This window comes from Lissotriton helveticus, chromosome 8, assembly GCF_964261635.1.
Source record: "Lissotriton helveticus chromosome 8, aLisHel1.1, whole genome shotgun sequence".
Classification (NCBI taxonomy): Eukaryota; Metazoa; Chordata; class Amphibia; order Caudata; family Salamandridae; genus Lissotriton; species Lissotriton helveticus.
Genome location: NC_136069.1, coordinates 1,551,343,843 through 1,551,366,581, shown reverse-complemented (window position 1 = coordinate 1,551,366,581; position 22,739 = coordinate 1,551,343,843). Strand labels below are relative to the sequence as shown.

The 22,739-nt window shown below is 49.0% G+C and overlaps 1 protein-coding gene across 1 annotated transcript in view; it reads right to left on the bottom strand.

Annotated features, from left to right (window-relative positions):
* The window catches only part of RELT (RELT TNF receptor), a 183,532-nt gene extending 170,189 nt beyond the window's left edge, over positions 1–13,343 (bottom strand). Inside the window, exon 1 of the mRNA XM_078658555.1 lies at positions 13,236–13,343. The gene's annotated coding sequence lies outside the window, so the exon portion shown is untranslated. The remainder of the gene's footprint in view (positions 1–13,235) is intronic.
* Between the last annotated feature and the right edge of the window lie 9,396 nt (positions 13,344–22,739).

Below are 22,739 nucleotides of genomic sequence, written 5' to 3'. Positions count from 1 at the left end.
TTACTCGATTTTCATTTTCCACGCATGTCCGCCATTTTAAAGTCAGATATTGAACTGCGATGAGGAAAAAGATACTTTGAGCGGTCCCACTCTAAAAAGATCTGAACAGATTGCCAGGCTTAACAGATTGCCAGGCTGCAATATCCAAAATTGAACACGCTCTCATCTCGCATTAAACAGCACGCTTAGACTCGAGAGATGATTTTCGTCATATACACATCGCCGCCATTTTGGGGTCAGGCTGAAGTATAAAAAAGTTCGCCACTATCAGGGGCACAGCTCGGTACTCGATCCAGCATGCGTCAGAAAGGTGCATGTAGCGCAGGATGTCTGCCTCAGATTTGGGTGTCTGCTGCTATTTCACGGGCCCTTCAACTGTTATACGGCCGCAATAGATCGCAGGATAGTAGGAAGTCATTGGCACCTATGTCCTTAAGGCGCCGCCATCTTAAAATCAGGCAGGTGGGCCACGAGGCAGCGCTGTCGGGTGTGCACCTCGTAGGAGAGCAGGCAGCGCTCACTGATGATCGCGCTGGTGGTTGCCTCACCTCAAGCGTGAGAGCTGGAGAAGGGAAGCTGAAGTCCGGTGGCGGCGTCTTCCACTGACACCCGCAGGGTCTGGGGCTCAAGGCCAATCGGCAGCCGCCATCTTAGCTCGCGGCCTCAAGAGCTTCCCGAGGCCGGGCCGAGGACGCTCCCGCGGGCGAAGAGTCAGGTAAGCGCCTTCAAATAACGTGCTACAGATTCCGCTGCAGGATGCTGCCAATTTCAGCCCCTGGGGCTCCGGGGGACCATCGCTCACAGCTCCCGAAGTGTGTGCCGAACGGGGGCGAAGTGCGCCCCATGGGAAGCAGCGTATGTTCCCAGAGTGGGTGGCAAGCCTTTGCTACCTAGTAGCTTGGCTCGATCTGGGCTCGAGGATCAAGAAGACCACGGGCTGAGCCGGACATGTGGCTCGAGTTTTCAGTGGCCTGCTCCATGCTACCGTGTTAAAGAAGTGATTGAAATCGGAGTGCTGTAGCTGTACCCCCAGGCAGGTTGAAATGTACCCCTAAGTTTCTTGCAGAATGTGCTGGGTTCATGATGTCTGGGGGCGGGGGGGGGTGAGTGGAAGTACAAATGTGTGCTTTGTATTGCGTTGTTGAATCCTGACAAAATTACTGTAATGGGAAGTAACATTTTGAATTCCCCTCATCTAGCAGACGGGCTACATGCCGATGTTATACCGTACAATAATAAATGCACATTTCACAAGGATGCCTTAAATATATATATGTATTATATAATTATCCAACCCTAATCGCTGTTAAAATGTAATCCTGTGTGAATTTAATATTTGTATATATAGAACTCTAACCACTAGTATATGTAGTAGACCTTTGTACTTACTACCATTCCTATGTGATTTTAGAGTGTATCTGTTTGTATCTTTCCTTGAGTGACTTTACAACTTGTACATGTGAAATTTCTTCCTGTTTATATCTCTCCTTTGAGTGACTTTTCACCTTGTACATTTGCAATTTTTCTTTTCTGTTTGTAAGTCTTATGTAACTCATGTAATCCAAAGTCCTTATGTATCTCAACTGGTTCTTTTGTAAAGCGCTCTGACACCTTTGGGTAATGTTTGCACTATATACAATCGCAATAAATAAAATAAAATAAAATGTGTGCCCACCCAGCTGCAGCTTCTCCCGACTTCAGCTGCTGCTGACCTGCACACAAGAGCAGATTCTGGGCAAAACACACACAGGGAGGTCACTTCCGCCGGATCCACTCCACTTCCTCACTTGAAGGTTGAAAACGACACAAAGTTCCATTCAACATTTGCTTCCGGGTGTGAATGAAACTCAGCAATCCGAGCCGGTGGGCGCTCCCAAAATGGCCCTCCCACTGCAAAGTACGACGAGGTGCCTTAAACTATCACATTACAAGGCCCAGCTCCGAGTGGGGGAGGGGGAGGATGGAAAGTACGGCTCTGGGGGGCGTGGGGGCAGGGGGCGAGGGCTGACCCCTCTGCACTGCAGGCCGTGTACCTCACGCCTCTGAGCCGGATATTCCGTCACACATGACAACAGGTTCATGACACGCTGGTCATCGGCCCCACCGCTGCAGCTGCTGGGAGAGGTGCACTGAGGGCCCAGATATTTACACTGTGAGCTCACGGGGGCTTTTAGCCGCTGTGTTCACCTGTGAACTACACAAACCAAGAGCGGGAAACAACAGACCGAGGCCCCTGTGAGCAGCTAGAGAGAAACAATGCGGCAAATGTGTGAAGGGGACACAGCAGGCTCTGAGGGAGCAGGGGACGCCGATCTACCAGAAGAGCGCCCCCTGCTGGCCAGGCAAACCACCACTAACCACCCAGAAGAGCCCCCCCCTGCTGGCCAGGCACACCTACACTAACTCCCCAGGACACTGCCCACTGCAAACCAGGAACGCCTCCACTGACCACCCAGAACAGCGCCCCCTGCTGATCAGACACACCTCCCCTAACTTCCCCGAAGAGCACCCCCTGCTGATCAGACACACCTCCCCTAACCTCCCCGAAGCGCGCCCCCTGCTGGCAAGGTACACCTCCCCTAATCTCTCAGAGCACTGCACCCTGCTGGCCAGGTACACCCCCACTAACCACCCAGAAGAGTGCCCCCTGCTGGCCAGGTACACCCCCACTAACCACCCAGAAGAGTGCCCCTTGCTGGCCAGGTTCACCCCCACTAACCACCCAGAAGAGTTCCCCCTGCTGGCCAGGTACACCACTACTAACCTCCCAGAGCACTGCCCCCTACTGTCCCGACACACCACCACTAACCTGGAATACCAGCACCCCCTGAGGGCCAGGCATACCTTCACTGAGGTCCCAGAAGAGTGCTCCCTGCTGCCAATCACACCTCCAGTAACCTCCCAGAAGGAGGCCTCTGCTGGCCAAGCACACCTCCACCGACCCAATGGCATCCAGTTCAATATTGCCTTGGGCCTCCACAGGATATGTATAACAGGTCCTGTGTCACTCCCCCGCTTCACCGCCATGTCCCCCGCAGAAAAGCCATGCAGTGCCTCAGCATGTATTGCGATATGCTATGCTATGGGATTTGTAGAGCGCATGGCGACCCGCAGGCATCCCAGTGCAACGAGAAGGAGAACGCACAACAAAGCAGAGATCGGGTAGGATCAAGCGAAGGGGAGAGAATTGCACAGCTTTGCGGCAATAAAGCTAAAGGAGCGTCCTCCTCTTCTGAATCTTTTAACTGTCGGAACAGTGACCAAGTGCATGTTCGAGGAGCGAAGCGCCCTATTGGGGACATATTGGGTAACGAGCGGCTGAAGGATTGGAGGGCCTTTGCCGTGAAGGACTCTATGGGCAATGCACAGAGACTTAAATTCAATTCTCTGAGCAATGGGGAGCCAATGCAGCTCCCCCAGCCCCTGCCGACGTTAATTGGGACCTAGGGATTCAAGATGCTAACCCACACTCGCAAGGACCTCAACGACACCGGACCAGCATACCTGAACAGCCGACTCAATCACCACGCTCAGCCCAGCTCTCCTACACCGTGGTCCCCCGCACCAGAAATACCAGTTCAGGTGTCCGCTCCTTCTCCTTCCACGCGGCCAGAGCCTGGAACGACCTCCCTCTCCACCTCTGACAGACAACATCACTCACCACCTTCCCAAGAAACCTCAAAACCTGGCTCTTCGACAGACTCCCTCCTTGATGGACTGGAACCTGCGACGCCCCCCAGCGCCTTGAGCCCTTACGGGTGAGTAGTCGCTCTTAACAAACACCTGATGATTTATTGATTGAGGAGCATGCGTGCAGCCGCATTTTGTACCACTTGAAGTTTCTGAATGGCGGCCTTGGGGCAATCCAGGAATAAAGAGTTGCCGAAGTCCAGGTGGGACAGAATTAAAATTAAAGCCTGGACTACCACCTGCCACGAGGTTTGGGGGAGCAGCAGCAGAATCTTGTGCAGCATCCGCAGCAGCCCGAAACAACTGGATGACATTTTACAATGCTCGGGAAGACTACATTAACTGCAGTACCCATCCCCTCCTCTGGGGAAGCAATTTCACTGCTGCCCCTCCCCATCTCTGTCCCTCACACAATACCCACCACCCTCAAACACACAGCACCCCAACCCACCCCACAAGATACCAGAAGGCACCAGCTTCTGTGCCCAGGAAAAGAAACTCAGAATTCTCAAGTTTCCCAAGTAGCTGAACCAGTCGTGGAACTTTCTTTGCACGTGCGGAGTGGGGTGGCCAACTTGCAAATACAAAATCAACCGAAAGAGCCACCCTATTACTACATATAGGGACAGGGTAACTAAGACAAGGAATACAAGTCCCTAAAAGAATATGTGGATCAAAAGTTGTAATCTAGCTACATGTATCCTCAGTGGACATATTACATAAAGCCTCTTAGCGAAATCCTGCTGATGATTCGAAAAATCCCATCCAGGTTGTCACAATAACACAAAACAGTAATGCCACCACAATGTTAGTATCCGTTTTGTCACAGTAACAATATAAAAAACACTTCTGATTTCTAGCAGACAGTCTTCCCATATGTGGCCCGTCTTGAGCGCAGAGATACCCCTTCGGGGGTCGATTCTGGCGCCTTTATAAATAAATAAATACAACAGTAATGTCACTACAATATTCTCAAATGTCCATAATCAGTTTTTATCATAATTATTTTCCATTAAAAAGTGTTCAGCACATATTAAAAACCATATTTTTAAAACATCATACAACAAATTTGATCAAGAAGAGGGTCAACACCAGAAAACGACATAAAAGTCGACGCAGCGTTTCGGTGAAATCAAGCTTATTGTTTCTATTTACTATGTGATACTGAGTTCCAATAGAATTACCACCTCATGGAGTAAGTCATAACATCTCGCTACTGCCACGTTTGATAGACAAGTTTACAAAATGAATAACTCTGTTCACCACATGGAATGAAATAGACTTAAACCCTGAAACACCAACGGTGAACAATGTTCCCCACTGCGGTACTGCCTGTAACCAACTAATGACAACGCATAAAGGTAAATCCGATAGCGCCGGGACGCCCCTTCGCTGGGGCAGCTGTGCGCTTTAGAAAATGTCTAACATAACATAAAAGAAAGGTCTAGCACAGGGGTCTGCAGCCTCTTCTGTAATAAGAGCTACTTATGTTCAAAGAAAAGCATCCCGAGCTACTAATATTATTAGAGTTATAGTAATGATGACATTAGACAAGATTCTGTTAGTGCCCCCTATTCAAGAATGCAAGCAGCAGTCACCTCAGTGAATCAGGCAGGGTTGCCAGAAAAAATGTGAAAATGGATGAGTCACCTTGGAATGCCTTTAAAAAGTAAATACATAGCAGCCATATAGCAATGCTGCTGGTGCCAAGAACATTATAAAGTTAATAAGTCTCACCAATGCCACATCATTTGTCACTCAGATATCAACAACAAAAAAATATTTAGGAAATTCAATAATTTTTCATCATGCATCAATGAGTTTATGAGCTAGGAAAAGACACATATTTTCGTCTCAAATACACACTTTCAGTTTTGGAACAAATATGTTAATTCAACCAAGGAAAAGCTTCAACTTTAGTAGGCTGGACTGCAACCTAGATGAGCTACTCACAGGTAGCTGGGGGGCTATCAGTAGCTCACGAGCTACTCATTGGAGAGGCCTGGTCTAGCAATTTGATCGTGCCTTTCTCCCCTGTTATATGAGAATAATGGGGGAGTTCAGAAAAAAAGCTCTACACAGGAAGTGAAAGCTACATTATATAAATGTGCCTTGATAGAACCCCTAACAAGGTGGGCAGGTCGCAGTGGTGGTCCAGAGGGTATGCTTTCTGCACTGAACTAGCACACTTGGCATCTAGTCGCGGCCCTGTCACTTCATCTAAATATGCTGGAAATAGACACTCTACTCTCCATCTGGAGAGGGCCTACAACCGTGACATTTCTTGAAGGGTAGATCCTGGGCGGTGCCGTTCAGGGCCATGGCCTCCCTAGTAGTGTGGAAACTAGAGAGGAACTTTCTAATCCCAGCCTCCCCATTTGGTTAAACTGTGTGTCCTTGGGCAATCACTTTTTGAACTTACTTTTTTTCTCCCTTTCTGTCAAGACGAGCATCATTTTGAATCCATGCAAACACTGCTAGTAAATATGTAGTTAAAAACTGGGCTAGCTATTAGCCGGAGGTGGGTTAGAGACAGTACCTAGTCTCCTGGTCTAAGCACCCAAATGAAATATGGTGGTAAATTAGAAACAGTGCCAGGTGTGATCCTCCTCTCTTGCTTGCCATGAGTGGCACAACCAGGACATTTGGCACCCCTCAGCAGCTCGACGTGGGCACCGGCGAAGATCACACAAAGGAGGGGACAAACATGCAGAAAATTAGACAGTTGACCATCCTAGCTGGGATTTGTAGTCCTAATTCCATAATGTGATTCCTGGACTACAAGTACCTGAATGCAAAGACCAAACCTGCATTGGACGAGCTATTTACGCGTGGAATGTGCACACTTGAGCTGTGACTGGTCAGTACATTAGTGCACAATGTGAAAGGCAGTGCAAGGTCAGTAAGCATCCTTACTCCAGTGGGGCAGTTTCCAATCCTGCCACCCTGGGGACAAAAAAGAAAAAAACAGAGAATTCCAATGGGCCATTTTGCTGCCAGACTATATCCTAGCTGAGCCGACTCCGCCTTTCATCTTTCTAAAGGTCGATGCGTGAGCATCGATCCAGTTGAGTGTGGGATGTGATCCTTATAAACCGATATAGGAGAGAGGTGGCTCAACCTGGGGTAAGGAGAAGGTCACAAGGTCTTGTGCAAGCAAAGGGAAGTGCGTAATTTCCGGCAGCAGGGTAAGATTGGTGGTGGCGCAAAGCTACCAGGTCAATCCATTCTCAATTTCCTCGTCTAATTTTAACACCAAAGGCACCGATGTGTCTAGTCTATACTCCACATTTCATCTATTACTGATCCACAGGTCTCCTTATAGGCCTGGATCAAACACAAAGTGAAGCCGGCCAGTGAAGTGCATTGGGACTGGACGGCCTCCCATAGGAGACGCGGAATCGCCATACAATAACACAGAACAGGTGGCAAAATGCTTATAAAAAACAAGCACTGGCAAAGCCAATAGGTCTCGCCTTTGTGACCTATTGGCTTTCCCAGTGTTTTTTAGCTACGCTGAATGCCGTCCACTATGCTGTGCAAAAAGACTAAAGTAAAAAAAAGCCTTTGACGCACTCGCCCTCGCCATTTTGTAGCGCTCGCACCACACATGAACGTGCCAATAAGATTACGAAGGTGTTTTTTTTTTAGTTACCAGTCCAATAGGTAACTAAAGAGAATATAAACATGCAAAAGCATTTTTTAAGCGGATTGATGGGCAGGACAAGCGAAGCAACTGGTGTTAGGGTGGGCGGTGGAACGCTGGAGCAATCCCTGAGAGGACACAAAGCAACACAAGGCCAGGTGGTAAAGAAATGCAGAGGGGCACGCTGGTGAATGCAGGAGGCAAGGACAGGCAAAAGCTGTAGGCGAGCAACAGAAAGTGCAAGGGAAGAGACGAATATGAGGAAGAGGCATGAAAACACATACACTCTAATGGAGTGCTTCACACAGAAAAAGTAGTGCTCGTGAATCAAGCACTGGGAGCAGCAGTAATGCTAGCCAATCAAAGAGACTGTGAAGAGGCAATGCTCCATGGGTGGGGCAAACACATGATTGACAAGCGGGGGCATTGATAAGAGGCAAGCAAATGGGAGTGATAAGGAAAGCCAACCAATGGGAAGCAACGGGCGGCTTCAAGCCCCTCCATGTTCTTGGTATGTTACAATAAGACTCAAGAGGCGGTAGGCCCGACCTAGCAGGGTAATCCATGGATCAAAATATTTTTATTTATGTTGTTTAAGGCTCATTCTATGCCCCAGTCAGGGTGGGAGAGCACTGTACAACATGGAGAACCAGCATGAAATAAGAGCAGGGAGACAAAAACAACCGCACAAGAAAAGGCCAAAACACTGCAATGCAGCAAGACCATGGACGCTGCTCACTTGTCCTTGTAGCTAGAAGTGCAAAGCTGATTAATGGCTGTGCACATAGAGGTGCAAGACCGACAAATGGACATGCAACTAGAAGTGCAAGGCCGACAAATGGCTGTGCAGATAGAGGTGCAAGGCCCACAAATGGACATACACCTAGAAGTGCAAGGCCGACAAATGGACACGCAACTAGAAGTGCAAGGCCGACAAATGGACACGCAACTAGAAGTGCAAGGCCGACAAATGGACATGCAACTAGAAGTGCAAGGCCGACAAATGGACACGCAACTAGAAGTGCAAGGCCCAGAAATGGACATGCAACTAGAAGTGCAAGACCGACAAATGGACATGCAACTAGAAGTGCAAGGCCCAGAAATGGACATGCAACTAGAAGTGCAAGGCCGACAAATAGACATGCAACTAGAAGTGCAAGGCCGACAAATGGACATGCAACTAGAAGTGCAAGGCCGACAAATAGACATGCAACTAGAAGTACAATTCCGACAAATGGACCTGCAACTAGAAGTGCAAGGCCCAGAAATGGACATGCAACTAGAAGTGCAAGTCCGACAAATGGAAATGCAACTAGAAGTGCAAGGCCCAGAAATGGACATGCAACTAGAAGTGCAAGGCCGACAAATGGACATGCAACTAGAAGTGCAAGGCCCACAAATGGACATGCAACTAGAAGTGCAAGGCCCAGAAATGGACATGCAACTAGAAGTGCAAGGCCGACAAATGGACATGCAACTAGAAGTGCAAGGCCCACAAATGGACAGGCAACTAGAAGTGCAAGGCCGACAAATGGACACGCAACTAGAAGTGCAAGGCCCAGAAATGGACATGCAACTAGAAGTGCAAGACCGACAAATGGACATGCAACTAGAAGTGCAAGGCCCAGAAATGGACATGCAACTAGAAGTGCAAGGCCGACAAATAGACATGCAACTAGAAGTGCAAGGCCGACAAATGGCTGTGCAGATAGAGGTGCAAGGCCCACAAATGGACATACACCTAGAAGTGCAAGGCAGACAAATGGACATGCAACTAGAAGTGCAAGGCGCAGAAATGGACATGCAACTAGAAGTGCAAGACCGACAAATGGACATGCAACTAGAAGTGCAAGGCCGACAAATGGACCTGCAACTAGAAGTGCAAGACTGACAAATGGACATGCAACTAGAAGTGCAAGGCCGACAAATGGACATGCAACTAGAAGTACAATTCCGACAAATGGACCTGCAACTAGAAGTGCAAGGCCCAGAAATGGACATGCAACTAGAAGTGCAAGTCCGACAAATGGAAATGCAACTAGAAGTGCAAGGCCGACAAATGGACATGCAACTAGAAGTGCAAGGCCCACAAATGGACAGGCAACTAGAAGTGCAAGGCCGACAAATGGACACGCAACTAGAAGTGCAAGGCCCAGAAATGGACATGCAACTAGAAGTGCAAGACCGACAAATGGACATGCAACTAGAAGTGCAAGGCCCAGAAATGGACATGCAACTAGAAGTGCAAGGCCGACAAATAGACATGCAACTAGAAGTGCAAGGCCGACAAATGGACATGCAACTAGAAGTACAATTCCGACAAATGGACCTGCAACTAGAAGTGCAAGGCCCAGAAATGGACATGCAACTAGAAGTGCAAGTCCGACAAATGGAAATGCAACTAGAAGTGCAAGGCCGACAAATGGACATGCAACTAGAAGTGCAAGGCCCAGAAATGGACATGCAACTAGAAGTGCAAGGCCGACAAATGGACATGCAACTAGAAGTGCAAGGCCCACAAATGGACAGGCAACTAGAAGTGCAAGGCCGACAAATGGACACGCAACTAGAAGTGCAAGGCCCAGAAATGGACATGCAACTAGAAGTGCAAGACCGACAAATGGACATGCAACTAGAAGTGCAAGGCCCAGAAATGGACATGCAACTAGAAGTGCAAGGCCGACAAATAGACATGCAACTAGAAGTGCAAGGCCGACAAATGGCTGTGCAGATAGAGGTGCAAGGCCCACAAATGGACATACACCTAGAAGTGCAAGGCCGACAAATGGACATGCAACTAGAAGTGCAAGGCGCAGAAGTGGACATACAACTAGAAGTGCAAGACCGACAAATGGACATGCAACTAGAAGTGAAGTGCAAGGCCGACAAATGGACACGCAACTAGAAGTGCAAGGCCGACAAATGGACACGCAACTAGAAGTGCAAGGCCGACAAATGGACATGCAACTAGAAGTGCAAGGCTGACAAATGTCTGTGCAGATAGAGGTGCAAGGCCCAGAAATAGTCGTGCAGCCAGAAATGCAAGGCATACAAACGGACGTGCATGCAAACAGACGTGCAGGCAGAAGTGCGACCAAGCAGCCGACAGTGCCACACAGAGAAATGTATATAGAAGTGACACGCGTGGAGATGACACTAGACTAGAGGGAGAAGGGCACGACGTGCCACGGTGCAGTGCCGTGCAGTGAGAGGTGACACTATGGTGCTGTGACTGAGGGTGACAATAAGACAGTGACGCACATGAACGCACGACTAGGACTGAAAAGCACAGCGTGGTCGTGCAGTCGGAGGGGAGGGTTCACAGAACTTTGCAGCCAAAAGTGAACGCTGCGCAACGCCGTACTGGGTCAAGCGCCTAGAAGTGAAAGGTTCACAGTGCCACACAAAGCCATGCTGGGGATCGACAGTCTGACAGTGCCACCAAAGATGCACATATCTCGGCTTGGTCCTCTTTCTTTCCGCTCAGATCATCATACGAAACGAGTATCTGCCCGCAATCATCAGTTATCCGCGGCACAGAGCGCCAAAAGCAGCGCTACATACTGGCAACGTGTAACTAGAACATACTCCGTATAAACCTGGATCTGGTGCGATTAGGTCAGTTAGTAAGAACCAGAAAATTGACATGAATATGACATTAAAACAAGTTCGAAGATATGAATGGTAATCCGCGTGCACACAGTGCACGAGACGCTATAGATACAATGCACATTACAAACAGATGGTAAGGAATGCGGGTCACTATTAGACAGAACATGCTGCACACCACGAGCGAGAGGGGCGGTGTGCACTTTACAGCAAGAGAGAGGCTAGTGATGGTAATCCGCGTGTACACAGAGCACGAGGCGCTATAGATACAATGCACATTACAAACAGATGGCAAGGAATGCGGGTCACTATTAGACAGAACATGCTGCACACCACGAGCTAGAGGGGCGGTGTGCACTTTACAGCAAGAGAGAGGCTAGTAATGGTAATCCGCGTGCACACAGTGCACGAGGCGCTACAGATACAGTGCACATTACAAACAAATGGCAAGGGATGCAGGTCATAGCGCATAGATGGAAAATGCTGCACATCACGAGCTCGAGGGGTGGGGTACACTTTACACCCGGAGAGAGAACAGCAATGGCAACCAGCGAACACACAGTGCTCGAGGCGCTATAGATACAATGCATTTTACAAACAGATGGCAAGGAAAGCGGGTCACTAATATACAGAAAATGCTGCACATCACGAGCCAGGGGGAGGGTTACACTTTACAGCAAGAGAGAGGCTAGTAATGGCAATCCGCGTGCACACAGTGCACGAAGCGCTATAGATACCATGTACATTACAAACAGATGGTAAGGAATGCGGGTCACTAATAGACAGAACATGCTGCACATCACGAGCCAGAGGGACGGTGTGCACTTACAGCTAGAGAGAGAACGGTACCGATTGACACACCCCTGTACCAAGAGCTCAATCCGGTGTCTCCGTAAAATGTGCCCGGTGTACACCGGAAGCAAGGGGTGCAGTGCAGAGGCCACAAGGACGGCACTGCACACCAGGAGATGCGTGTGAAACTTGCACTAGTGAGCTACGCACACAGCAAGTTAACAGGTACCGGTACAGAGAATTCACAAACACTGTACGTCACAGCAAGAAGCACGGAATACGTTGGCAGACTGTGTAAAATACTTTTAAACAATCGCGCTACACAACCGGAACAAGAGTACTCTTAAAGAAACACACAATCCATCCGGAACAACCACGGTACTTTTAAACAAACACACTATGCATCCGAAACAGTGCCCCACAACTGTGAGCATCACGAACATCACAATGCCCGTAAACACGTTGTATAACCCGAGCCCCCATCCCTCCACTCCATAAATACTGTACACGAAGAGTCCTCCACAGTGTAAACGTGAGAATGGTGCACAGTGCCAGCAGACATGGAACACAGGTAGCCAGAAGTACATCACCCCCACCTGCAGTACAGTACAGTGTACCGTGACCTTACCACCTCTGCGCGCTCCCGGAGGGACCATGCCTACAGTGCCCTATAGAATACACAGAGGTATCGTGTCCTTATAGATCTAATACCTTTCACGGAGAAGTCACGCCCGCAGACCCTTATAGAATACGCAGCCAGCCCTACAGTGCCCCTATAGAATACTCAACAAGCCCTACAGTACCCTTATAGGGCCATGCCTACAGTGCCCCTATAGAATACACAGCCAAAGGTACCGTGTCCTTATAGATCTAAGAGCGCTTCCGGAGATGCCACGCCGACAGTCCCTTATAGCATACACAACCAGCCCTACAGTGCCCCTATAGAATACACAGCTAGCCCTGCAGTACCCTTATAGGGCCATGCCTACAGTGCCCTATAGAATACACAGCCAGAGGTACCGTGTTCTTATAGATCTAAGAGCTTTCCCGGAGATGTCACGCCTACAATCCCTTATACAATACACAGCCAGCCCTACAGTGCCCCTATAGAATACACAGCCAGCCCTACAGTGCCCTAATTGGGCCATGCCTAGGGTGCCCTATAGAATACACAGCCAGAGGTACCGCGTCCTTATAGATCTAAGAGCACTTCCGGAGATGTCACGCCTACAGTCCCTTATAGAATACACAACCAGCCCTACAGTGCCCCTACAGAATACACTCCCACATATATACGGATCCTTATAGCGCTCCCAACCTATGGCGTCCCTATAGAATACCCCGGGCAGCCCGTGGTCCGTTTGCCCTCAGACAGCGCGGCCGGTGCCCGGGGCTCACAGCGCCTCCTCTCAGGCTCCATCCGCAGCCGCTTCCAGGCGCTGCGGATCAGCTCCCTGAAGGTCGCGCTCTGTCCGCACTGCGCACGAGGATATCTTACCTGAGCTCCTTCCTTCCCGGGGGTCCTTCGATCCGGGGGCACCGAGGGCAGGCAGGGGGCACCGGGCACGGGCGGCAGGACGGGAGGACAGTCTTCAAACTCTTTGCCGGTTCTGGGGTCTTTGTGACCGGCTCATTTGCATGGCCCCGCCCCGGAGAGTCATGGCCCCGCCCCCTTCTCACTCTCACAGAGAGGGGGGCGGGATGCTGCGGCTCTTTGAACAGGACCGGCTCGATGAAGGAGGCCTGAGCATCGGCAGCGGGCGCCCCCTACCGGAGAGATGGGGTGGTGCAGTGCCATGAACATCCACGGACCGTTACTCCATGGCAGAGAGAGGCTGGGGACTCTGGTCTGGTGCATTTTTATGTTATTTTTAATTTTTATTTAATGCGATTTTATATAGCGCGAACATTACCCGAAGGTGTCAGAGCGCTTTACATAAGAACCAGTTGCGATACATAAGGACTTAGGATTACATGCGTTACATAAAAGATACAGACACAAAAAATTGCAAATGTACAAGTTATAAAGTCACACAAGGAAGAGATTTAAACAGAAAAATATTACAAATGTAAAAGTACTAAAGTCATTCAAGGAAGGGATACGAATGGATATACTCTAAGAGTCACATAGGCATGGCAGAGAGTACAAAGGTGTACTGCATATACTAGTGATTAGAGTTATCTCTATATACATATATATACAAATAGATTTTAGGTCAAGACCCAAAAAAACCCAGGAGAGCAGAGTTCCATTAAGGGGATCGTCAAGGGGGAAACGAGGGAAAAGGGTAAAGGACGAGGGAATGGACAAGATGGCGGGTCAGGGTCCAGAGAAAAGCGGCCGAGAACAGCAGCAAAATGGCAGCCAGGACAAGAGGAAAAACGTAAAGAAGTCCATGAGAGTGACCCAGTGAGTATGAATTAGAATGCCAGGAGAAGTCCGGGGGAGTGGGGGTGGGGGGGTACATAGTTAAAAAATCAAAGTCAGGAAGGGATAGGAGGCGTATAGGCTCGGGTCCACTGGAGTAATGTCGAAAACAATCAGCCAGTCGTGGCTCCCGCGCCCCCATACCTGGGAAAAGTTCACTGGTTCCTCGCTCTTGCCCGGCTGCAGCAGCCCTTTGTTTGACTGCAACAGAAGTTGTTGGAGAGGGGGCACACAGGGGTTGACGGGCTGAAAGAAGGCCGGGCTCAGCTGTCCTCGCGCCTCCAGTCCCGGAAGCGGGGGCTGTGTGCTTAGACTCCTGGGTGGGGGCACCTCCACGAGAACGTCTGTGCCCCCGATCCGTGGCGGGACAGGCCGCTCCGATGAAGAGTGTTTTCTGGGGGACTAGGGTGGGTGAGGGCCTCCATCTGCTGCCCAGTGCACCCCCATTATGCCAACGACAGGGGTCCCTCCGCTGGTGCTCAGGTGCCGAGAAGCGTCCGACGAGTGTTGACGCGGTCACTCTGCAGGTAGCGGGGGACCACTGGGACACTCCCAGATTGCAAGCAGCGAGGACCGCATGCCGCCGGACAGTCGTTCCCGGCCGGGAACACCCACAGCAGAGGTCCGGTGGGGGAGGGGTCGGAGCCTGAATCTTCGCTGTTCAGATCCGCTTCCTAACCCGTAGTTAAGGGTCTCCCCGTCGGGCTCTGAGAGCTTGCAGCACACCCGTGGGGGCTTCCAGCATGCTCCCGTAGGCCACTGGAAGTGCATAGGACGTCTATGGGGAAGAGAGCAGAGGCGTGCACTGAGCGCACCAATACACCCTAAAGCTTCAAAACCATACGTTTGACTTTATTATGAATTTTAGCCAGCCCCTTATTAGACCGCATTTTTACATGTTTTCCCTTGTGAGAAATTGGGTTGTTTGCTGAGGGTGTGTGTGCCCTTCTCAAGCAACAGCCATAAACCTTGCTTCTGTGAACCACAAAAAGTCATTAAATTAAGCCGTGCTTAACCCTGGGTAACTTGGCACAGAGCAGTCAAGTTTAACTTAGAGGCAGTGTGTAAAGTATTTATGCAGCACACAAGCAGTTATGAAGTGCAACCCCAACACAAGAAAAATCACAAACAATTTAGAAAAATAGAGTAAAATGTAATACATTATTTGACGCCAAAACAATAAAAATCCAATTAGTAGAACTGGAGTTATATGAATTTCTAAACTTTAAAGTGAAAAATGTAAAAAAAAAAATGTAATGTGTATACTTGTAAAGCGCACTGTTGCCAGCCGGCGTCCTGGCGCTGTATACCGCTGGGGAACCCATCCTGGCTTTCCCTGTGGGATGGTCCCTGCTGGGAATCCCCAAGGTGGAGCCAGGCATCCCCGGCGTTGGTGGGGCCGTTGTGGAGATTAGGCAAGCTAATGCCCAGAGTTGCAGAGTGCGAACCCTGGTTAGAGTAGGCACCGAGGCCAGAATTATCGAGTCCGCTGACCCTGGTCCATGACCCTGCCACGTCGGGAATCGAACCCTGGTCCTGGGCCGACTTCTGCTTCCGGGTCTGCTGCCTCTAACCAGTGAGCCACACCAATCCACAAAGCACATTAAACTAGCGTCCGCCATTGCCGAAGTTCAGTTTTTTTTTGTTGTTGCTCCCTTTCTGTTGAGCTGATCATAGCACCTAAAAGATCAAAGCACCAACCGTGAAAATCAGGTTGTGCGAGACAGAGGCAAAGTCAAAAGTTATGGCCGAACGTTATACAGCTCAGTTCGGATGCACGAAATGGATGGGCCTGGTCTTCGTTTACCTTTGTAAATTTTTTTTCGACCAAATGCCTGAAAAGGTAAAGTTCAGTGGGGCAAGGCAGCTGGCAGTGTCCGAGGAGGAGATGTCATCGTCGGGGAGCCGCTAGGACGAATTTGCGGTGAAGATTTCTACGTTCAAATTTAGCTCAGATTCATTAAGGGCTTGCGTGGTGCTTGCATAACGCAAGCCCATAACTGGGATTTACCTAGCCATGTAAAGCCACCTTGCATGGCTCTGCATGGTTTAGTAAATCGTTACCCTGCGTAAAGGATGCTGTCCATCAGTTCAGTATGGGTATTCCCATTCATCCATCCATGGATTTTGATGCAGTCACAGATTTACTAAGGCCAGTAAACCAGGAATTGCGTCAAAATGGTGCGCCTCCCTGACCCAGGAGCAACCAGGAGAAATATCTTTATTTCTCCTCTTTATTTCCTCTTTCCATATGCGCTGCATTCAACAGCACACATAGAAAGAGTAATATGCCCTTACAAAAGGTATCCATTCCTTCACAAAAACAATCCTGCTCGTAATGCAGGCTCCATTCTGCCATGCTGCAATGGGGCCATCATTGGTGCTAGGCAGCACACAGCGTGCCAACATCTTTGTAAATATGACACATTTCTGATCTCTCCCTGTTGCACAATGCAGTGCAGCGTGTGCACTTAATGCGTTGCTTTACAAGACTTTTTAGTAAATCTGCCATAGTCTCTTGTTTTGAAAGTTGAACATTTCCAATCTCCAGCATGACGTAGCTGCAGGCTAGAGCTGACGAGTTCAGGATTTTTTGCTGTGGAGAAGAACAGAGCGGGAGCTACCGAGAAGTCTGGGCAATGCACCATGGGCGGATCGGTGAGCAGGGATGTCCCGGTTTCCTCCCAGTTTTCAAGGCACATTTTGGCTGAAAGTCCCAAGTTTTGGATTTGGGCACATTTAGCACCACTTCCGAGGGTTCTTGTCCTCCGAGAGTCCTCCACAGGTACAGAAGTGAACTTAAGAATGGGTCTGAAAGTCCTAATTATATACCTGGCACCAGCTTTGAAGTGAAAGAAACTTCTGGAGTCCCTCCCAGCCACCCACAGATGGTGTTGGAATTTCTTTCCTCTCTGCCTTGGACCCAGGAAGTCTGTGGTCTCAAAAGGCTAGTGTGAAGTACTTTGTGTGTGGGCTGAGGCAGCTTCTTCGAAGTGCAAGTGGAGCTATGCACAGCTCCGCCTCTTCCATCCAGTCAGGCTGGTCCATCCTGCCAACATCCAATCCCCCTATTGTGTGACTGTCTGTGAGTAATACACAAAACCTATCGCTAACTACACCTAGACATGTGACCCAGGAAACAGGCTGCAGGCATCAAATGGTTAGCACAAGAAAATACAAACTTTCTCACTAGCATCCCTGTCCGCCCCATCTCCCACCAGGGGCTGGTCCAACTGAATTGCCAGGGATGGTTTATATTCCCAGGTGGCCCAGGGTGCCTTCCACAGCCAAGCAGGGATTCTGCAGTTTCTAAAAGTTAAAAGGCTCCTAAAACCCTGGAGAAGCATCTTCCTGTTGTGGTTATCCAGGCCACTTGCCCAGGTAACCACACTGAGACCGACTTGGACTGGTTCAGGGGATGCATATCGCCTGTCTGAAGTCTCTCATTGACCAGGAAATGCCCACAAAACTGGACACTTTCACATTTTCCTGCCTCTTCTTAATTTGTTGTCCAAATTTTGGGCCATATTTAGCAAGCTTTTGCTTTGCCCATGCATCACGCAATGGGGCGCAAAAGCGACACAAAACCGAAGTGATATTTATCAAGCTTCTCAAGCAGGGCCGGACTGGGAACCAAAACCAGCCCTGGCAAAGTGCTCGGCTGCCCCCACCCCCCCGGGGCTTGGTGATGCTGCTGAGCTGTTTGCCAGGGCTGGTTTTTGGCAGATTTTGTTACAGGACCGATTGTGCGAAAGCGGCCCTGTAACAAAAACGGCCCAAAACCGGCCCCACCCGTGCGGAGCACCGGAGGATTGCCCGGTGCCCATTACGGCAAGTCCGACCCTGTCCGTAAGGCCACCTTACGTGGCCCTGCATTGCTTGATAAATCTAGAGTAACGCAACAAATAGGAAATTGTTGCATTACTCTGCGGAAGGGCGGTGTTCCAGGGGAGGAGCGTGGGAGTTCCCAAGCATTCACACATGGATTTTGGCGTATTCACATATTTACCATTAGTGGTAGTCCTGGGAATGCATCAAAATGCTACGCCTCCCCAGGTGAGGCGTAATGAGGAGAAATATCTTTATTTCTCCTCTTTATCTGTGTGCTACATTTTGCAACACACAGAGAAAGAAGAAAATGCCTCTCAGGATTGTTTTTCTGCAGGAAGGTGTCCCTTCCTGCAGAAAACAATCCTGTCTACAACGCAGGTACCCTTGCACCATGACGCAAGGGTGCCTGTTTTGGTGCTAGGCAGCCAAAAGTGTGGCTGGTGTAGTTCATAACAACAGCAAACCATCAACCACATGCTCCAGAAACACCAGGATTAATATCAACAGCAAACCATCAACCACATGCTCCAGAAACACCAGGATTAATATCAACAGCAAACCATCAACCACATGCTCCAGAAACACCAGGATTAATATCAACAGCAAACCATCAACCACATGCTCCAGAAACACCAGGATTAATATCAACAGCAAACCATCAACCACATGCTCCAGAAACACCAGGATTAATATCAACAGCAAACCATCAACCACATGCTCCAGAAACACCAGGATTAATATCAACAGCAACCCTTCTACCACATGCTCCAGAGACCCCAGGATTCATATCAACAGCAAACCATCAACCACATGCTCCAGAAACATCAGTGTTCATATTAACAGCAAACCTTCTACCACATGCTCCAGAGATCCCCAAAATCAGTGCTGGCTCCTTCTATCAAGCATTATGAGACCTCAACCGTAGCTTTCATCACACCTCTCTTGACATGGTTGTAAATCTACCCAAAACTGATGTATCTACTCCCCTCCGCAAAATTGCTTCTTAAACCTACAGAAGGGGTAAATCAGTGAAATCACTAACCAACAAATAGCATTTTTGTGGCTTATGTCTTTTGAAATGCCAAGGTACATTTATGGAAAGACCCTTCACGAAATCAAACTCCCATTTAATCATATGGTGTACATGATTCGCTGCAGAGTGCAGAAAAATTCTCTATTTCGATCAAAGAAAGATTATTTCCAAAGCCAGACTAGGGAAGCTGACAATTCTACCAATGGCGTCTTCAAGACCTACATGGAATATACAACCACTCTTCCCTCAGTGGAACCATCCCAGCTATTAAGTGATGACATCTTGATATATCTTCATGAAAAGAACATCACCTCAAGAACCAACACAACAGCCTCCTACCCATCTCTATGGTGCAACAAACACAACAACTTTAGGCACCTTCATGTTAATTTAATTTCCTGCATCCACGAGCCAGGAATACATAATAACATCAGTTTCCTTTAGGGGACTCACCTGCTTCCTTCAAAGAGCTTTAACCTGTCCGTCCATGTCCCCTGGAGCTACCTACGCCTTAAATTTGCCATCTCTGTTAGATTGTCAATGCAAATTCCTGTGCTTATGCTTCCGAGACTTCCTCCAAACCCTTTTTTCCTCTGACTGGAAATCAAATGAGTTCTTACATTTTTATCAACTTCTGCAACTGTCATGTGTCTTAATTAGACCCGTGGAGGAATGCTGCCTTTTTTACCATGTACACTTTTTCTAAGTTGACTTCTGTGTTTCACGATGACTTTTGACAGTCATTTGCATGCGTGACCATGCAGAATTAGTTTCTCTGAAACTCCATTGCTTACAAGTTCCACTTAGTAAGAACATCATCAGGACACCTTGAACATCACATTGAAGGACTCAACACACGCACTGCACTTCTGGGGGAAGATGGCGGCCGCGCTGTGTGGCTGAGCAGCAGCGGAGCAGGAGCGAGGGCACGGATCTTCTGATGGAGCTCTTCTAGATATCGGACTACCGCGTAACTAATCCCCCCGCATTACGGAGACGGAGAATAGATGCTGGCTTACCGACTCCTGCTGACTCCCGCGGTGCTCCGACGGCTTGCGGCGACGGGTGCTGTCCTCTCCCTGGAAGCGGAGCCGGAGTTAGCTGTCTGCGGAGCTGCCTGCGGAGTGCACGGAGGCAGTGGGCGGAGCAAACCCAGTGCATGCACGGTCGTCCTCAGTGGAAGAGGGACGCCGTGCCCAACGGCAAGAAGCAGAAAGGTGAAGGCACTCTGCTTCTGGGCGCTATACCGTTGGAGCAAAATGGCTCCCAAAGCTAATAATGCCGGGAAGACCACTAGGAAGAAGAATGCAGGTGAAACTGCAGGCGGAACCACGGAAATCATTGATGGCAGCTCAAGAGGGGTTCAAGAGCCGGTAGTGATATCGAAAGGCTCAACACCAGGGCGAGCTCAACCTCCAATGAAGGAGAAGGAGACCAAGTCCGCAGCGGCCAGGACTCGTCAGAACACCGCCATTACCGCTAACATCAGCATAGTAGAGATGCTACGAGGCGGTAAGGAGAAAGGGGGGAAACTGCCAGCTGAATTGGATATGCCAGCGACTGATGTACTTGAAGCACCGGGGGGAGTGTTGGGGGGCAAGACATTGCAAGGCACTCAAGGCAACCCCGAGGGTAAGGAAGTAAGATCAAGAGACATAGTAGTAACTGCAGCTGATGTACCAGTGGTACCTGTTGGGAATATAATGCAGAGCACCCAAAACGCTCATGAGGGCAAGGAAGCCAGAGCAATAAATCAGGAATGTACAAATGGGTCTGGTGCAACGGGTTCATCTGGCTCGAAGAAGGCAACAATGACTGAGAACGTGGGCGTTGCTGAGACGCCACCTGATGTCTATTCTAACAAAGCAAGCTCCCAGGCTGACATCACTACGAATGCTATTGTCACAGATGCAATGATGGCTTTAGCAGGGGGCCCTTCTAACCTGCCCACAGATCTTACTCTAGATAAAAGTAACACGCAAGCAGTCATTCCCGTGGATATTGCTGACCCAGATCAGGCAACTCTGGTGGAACAACAAGAGGCCACGGAAAGCAACACCAGTAAAAGGCAAGAGGGAACTGAGCTTATTCCGCCTGTAGCTAACATTGCGCTCGATGCCAACACCCTTACTGAGCGGCTGGAGGTAACAAGTAACACTGAAAGTGAGAAGACTTCTAGTGAACATTTCCATTCAGTGGCCGAGGAGGCAGATTGGTCAGAAGATGAGGGGGGAAACAGCTCAGATATAGACGGCAGTAATTTAGAGTCAGATACTGACCCAGAGGAGGATACCCCTGCAACTACAGTGAAACCAGCAGTCTCTTTTTAAAAAAAAAATGAGCAAAGGGGGCTAACGTGGGATCACTCACCCACTACTTCGCTCCAGGGGTCACCGAACCAAAGTCAGGATTTCGAATCCACCCAACGCTCCATGTTGGAAGCAATCCACCAGGAAATAATTGCGCATCGGGAAGAGACCAGGCAGGACAATCGTAAATCCCAAGCGGCCATGAGGAAGATCAAGACTGTAGAGAGGAATCTTTCAAAGGCATGCGCGACAGTGGACGACAGAGTCTCAAATCTCGAAGAAAGAGTGGTTTCCACCGAAGCTGAATCTGCTGCTGCCGCCAGTAAGGTGGAATCATATGGGGCACACGCTGAGGACATACAGTGGAAGCTCGAGGACCTTGAGAATAGGCTTAGGAGAAATAATCTTAGGGTCCTGGGAGTTCCGGAAGGTTTGGAGGGGGGGGGACGCGAGAGCCTTCATTGTGAAAGTATTTGCTAAAGTATTTCCCGAATTGGAGAGCTGGTGCTGGGATTCAGAGGTGCAGCGAGCACATAGAACCCCGTTTAAGAGAAATCGAAATTTCAGGGAAGGAGATAAACCTAGGGCAATTTTGATCTTCCTGGGGAATTCCCTTTTGCGCCAGTCTATAGCAGAGAAGGCTAGACCAGACGCTAAGAGAACATTTGAGGGGTTTTCATTTTTTGTCAGACCTGATTTCTGCCATGTGACGGTGGAAAGGCGCTGGAGGTTACGACAATTGATCAAACCTTTTCAGGACAAAAAAGTGCAAGTCTATCTTATTAACCCAGCTCAACTTAAGATAATTCATCATGGAAAGACCTTATATTTCCCATCAGAAATTAAGGCTAAAGAATTTTTAAACTCTATATAGATTTCAGCCTGCGGATCCATTGCCCCTGCAGTACGGTGCTGGGGTGGGTAGACTGACAGCTATTAGTATGTATTAGTAGGTACCAAGAAACGAAAGGAGTTGGTATTTGTGAACGTATATTATTGGATGTAGTTTTCGCAAGGCTGTCTTTATGGTCTAGACCAGTGTTTCCCAAACTGTGGTCCGCGGACCCCCAGGGGTCCGTGACACATTCCCAGGGGGTCCGCAGGCAACAGTTTTAAAAGCACAGAAAGGTTTCTTGTATAATTAGCAGTTTTCCAGCAGCAATAAAAGTGTCAAGATAAAGCCAGTGATGAATGTACCTGCTGGAGCGTGAGGAGAGTCCTGTTTAGTGGCAGCTTTGACTTAACTAATGTAGCACAGAGGGTTAATGTGCCTACTGCAAAGTACGTGTAACATGCATTTTAAAAAGCAGCATTTTATGTGCATAGGTTCGTGGTTACTGCTTTTGTCACAGAGATTCTTTTGTTACTGTGCACTTCATAAGTGATCATAATCGTAAAGTA